Raw genomic sequence first — 4,509 nt, forward strand, 5'->3', positions numbered from 1 at the left:
ATGTTCATTATTTTTCAATCAAACCAAAATAGAAACGATATTATATTCATCAGTTTTCAATCGAACCAAATCAGAACTGATCTTGTGTTCATCAATCGAAGTTTTCAATCGAACCAAATCGGAACTGATATTATGTTCATTATTTTTCAATTGAACCAAATCAGAATTGATATTATGTTCATCGTTTTCAATCGAACCAAATCAAAATTGATCTTGTGTTCATCAATCGAAGTTTCAATCGAACCAAATCAGAACTGATATTATGTTCATTATTTTTCAATCGAATCAAATCAGAAACAGATTTTGTGTTTATCGTTCGCAACGGAACCAAATCAGAAATTGATCTCGGGTTCATCATTTTCAACCGAACCAACCAGTTCATTGTCTTCAACAGTAGACCGAACTGGTCTCTCTGTTTGATCGACTGAAATCTCAGCCCAATCGGTTCATAGCTCATGTTTGGAATCGTGGATTTCGAGTGATTCAAAGTGTAGAACCGTTAGTTCACTTTGAAACCATTTGAATCTTTGACCGAAAATTTCTGTTTTGGTTCCGTTTGAAACCCAATTTTTTTAACGAAAATAAGCCGATTTCTTTGTGTTGGAATGGTGGAGAGGAAGAAGGATTAAAGGATTGAATAATCTCTATTTTATGGACTGATTTGTGTGATTTATTCGATTAGATCATGAAAGTTGTAGGATCGTTCGATTTGAAATCAGTGATCGAGGTATCAGTTTGTTTTTTTTTGGAATCTGTCTTCCCCGAATTGGTTAGATATTCTTGGAATGATTGTTGATGTTCCTAGGATTTCTACAACTGAAATTTCTTTGGTTGAGCAGGTTTTGAACTTCATTAAGAAAGGATGTGTTCGACAATTGAACGATCCGATCAGAATGCATTTGTAGATAACAGAATTAAAATTTTGGAGATGCTTCTACAGTCTCCCATTAATGGTAATTTTCTGTTTTATCTACTCGAATTCGATTCCAATGAGATTATCAAGAATATTTTTCACGGAATTATTGATATGCACTCCAAATCCTATTGAACACGTGGAATCTTTATTCCATCATGGGCACTAATTAGAACACGTGTTCGATCGAACATCAAAATAAAAAATGGGGATTTTTACAATCAAAATTTTAAAATTGGTTTCTCTACACCAATCCTTGATTTTTAATTAAGGAATTTCCACGTGAAAATCGATTTGAGGTATGTTCGTTTTTTTCCTCTCTCTTTAATAAAAACATCGGTTTATAGGCTAGATTTTGGCCGTTTTAAATGGGGGTTTTCTTTATTTTCTTTTGTTTTAATTCTTTTTTTTTTAAAAAACAAAAAACAAAAAAAAAATAGTAAAATCAATTGATCGATTCTTGTAAAACAACTATGTGTTCCAACAATTACCACTCTATCCTTAATTCGATATTCTCTTAAATCTCAATTTATTTAAGGTCACTCAAGTAATCCTTGATTGAAACACATATAGAAATATATTAGATTAAACGATTGCTTCTAACATGGATATATGCTTGACATGCTTATCTTTAATCAGGTGATTTGAATAGTGTTGATCTCGATTAAATATTCATGTGATTAGGATAGTGTTTTATTTCGATTAAATATTCATGTAATTCATATTATAATGATTGGTTTGATTGGATCCATGGGCCCATGTGTTTGGAAAAAGCCCCGGGCACACCCCACCCTGTGTTGCACACACCACATGCACGTTTACTGTTTTACCCACTTACACGTCCTATATAGCCAACGTAGCACTTGTGCGTGGTCCGATCTCTTAGGAGATGCGACGTCATTCATGAAAACCACAACTCCAGTCACGTACCTGAAAGCGCCCTCGATCCGCGGGGTTCGCGGATCCGCTTTTGACCCTTGAGGTTTGGGAGTCGCCACCTAGTTATTATGGTCTAGGAACCAAACTGACTCTAAAATGGATTAAAAAAAACTAATCTACTACAGAAAATCTGAATCCGGGGATCATGTTACGGGGTTGGAAGGTGTTAGGCACCAACCCCGCCCGGTTAATGCCGGTCTCTACTTATCCCAAGTAAGACTACATTGCTAATGATCAAAACCTAGATAAAAAACTAGAAAAATGTTACCTTCGATACGCAAAGGTTCTATTCCCTCAGATCTGATGAAACTGCTCCTTGTACCGTATTCCTTACTTTGTTCTGTCTCCGGATCTGATTTCTGATCTCCGAGGCAAGGTATCTCCTTCTTGGATCTGGATGCTTTGAATTTATTATAGATTTTTGGGGTATTTTTGAAAGATTTCTAGGAGTTTTTTAGGCTAAAATCAAAGTAGGGGTGTTAGGTAAGGAGTTGGGACTCCAAAATTAGGGTTTTGGGGAGGTTGTGGAGGCTTCTTCACCTACTTTTTCTAGGGTTTTTTCTTTTATACGAAAATAGGGTATGGAGGCTCCTTTTTATAAAGTTTCTTAGAAGCATTAGGGTTTGATTAGGATTTCTTTTAGGGTTTCATTTAGGGTTTAGACTTTGGTCTCATGAGATGGACTTAATCTTTAGGGTTTTAATTTAGGATTTTGACTTTTAGTCTTATGAGATTGACTTGATTAGTTTAGATTAGGGTTTTGACTTTAGTCTCATGAGATTGACTTGATTAGTTTAGATTAGGGTTTTGATTTAGGGTTTTGACTTTAGTCTTATGAGATTGACTTTAATATTTTGACTTTAGTCTTTCTTGGTTGGCTTTTAATATCTTGACTTTAGTATTTCTTGGTTGACTTTTAATATCTTGACTTTAGTCTTACTTGATTGACTTTAATATTTCAATTTACGTTATATAATGATTTATTTATTAATTTCAAAATTTTTAATTATTAAAGTTGTAAAATTGTCGTTTTGCCCTCGGAGAGGATTTTTTACGTTTTAAGTCATTTTTCAATGGTCCAGGATGTTTTGGAATCAGTTTTTCATAAAGAATTCAATGGGAATGTTGGTTTTTGTCATTTATGTAATTTTTTGTGTGAAATGGTCGTGAATTTTATGAGGGGTATTTTCATAATTTTGTCAAATTCTGTGAAAATTGACGAAATGATTTATTTGATTTCGATTTGTTGTTTGATGTGTTTGAATGGATTTTCCTAAGCGTAATGTAGGCTCTAGGATTGTTTTGATGTTAGGGGTATTTTGGTAATTTGGTCATTTTTAGTGATTTTTATCGTGAGGCTTCTTTTTGATCTGCAAAATGATGATTTCTATGTTCCTGGGGTCGTATTTTCCTAGCGTGGCGTGGTTTCTAAGTTTTGTCAGTTGGAGATACCTCATCCGGATTTCTGAAACATATCTGGTAACAAAATAAAGCATTGGAATAAACATCCATCATTGGGAACCGTTGAGATTGGGTTGACGAGTTGATTAATCAGGCGAGTGCAAAAATGGGGTGTCTACAGATGCCCCTATTTGACAGAGGGTTGAAGCAAACTAGATAGCAAATCTATTTCGGTAGATAGTGCGATATCCGAATGCCAAAGCTAGTGACAGTTCATTTTTGCAGCCTGATTTGGTGGTTCGTCAGGGCGTCCAGATCCTTGAAGGTAAGTTCTCCTTGGACTAAAAATGTCAAATCCTCAAATTTTGAAAAATTCTCCTTGACTTATGCTAACATGCACGTGTGTGCAATGGTGTGATGCTCACGAAATAATCTATCGGATCATTGAGATTAATCCCTCCTCGATAACAACAAATGTCAGGTCCTGGAGATCTTCTCTCACCGACAATGATGATTCAAACTGGAATGTATATATGCAATGAAATCAATCATATGATATTTGAATTATGACAAGTTTGAAAAAATGAGATAATCATAACACAATCAGAATCAGGTGATATAGGAACTTCATTAAATCCTATCAAAATTCTTTTTTTTTTAGAGTAAGAAAAAGTTTGAGTCTCGTTTATCGGACTCGCATTAAGGTTGATAGGAACTTAAAAATCCTGTTAAAAATTGGAGACTCGTTTCTCGGACTCGAACTGAGGTTTATAGGAACTTACACAATCCTATTTCAAATGGTTGGAGTCTCGTTTTTCGGACTCGAACTGAGGTTTACAGGAACTTAAACAATCCCGTTAATTCATTCTATGATTCAAACAAAGTTGGGGTCTCGTTTCTCGGACTTTGGCTAAGGTTTATAGGAACTTAAAAAATCCTGTTAATTCACAGTTGGAGTCTCGCTTGTCGGACTCGAACTTGCTGGAGCCACGTTTCTCGGGCTAAGGTTTGCAGGAACTCAAACAATCCTGTTAACTCATTTTATGATTCAAAAACGGTTAGAGTCTCGTTTCTTGGACTCGAACTTGCTGGAGCCACGTTTCTCGGGCTTGGGTTCGCAGGAACTTAAACAATCCTATTAACTCATTTTATGATTCAAAGGAGCTGGAGTCTTGTTTCTCGAACTCGAACTCAATGGAGCCACGCTTCTCGGGCTTGGATCAATTGAAGATTCAGTATTATCGAACTCAATGATT

This window comes from Akebia trifoliata, chromosome 16, assembly GCF_017979445.1.
Source record: "Akebia trifoliata isolate Shusen 1 chromosome 16, ASM1797944v1, whole genome shotgun sequence".
Classification (NCBI taxonomy): domain Eukaryota; kingdom Viridiplantae; phylum Streptophyta; class Magnoliopsida; order Ranunculales; family Lardizabalaceae; genus Akebia; species Akebia trifoliata.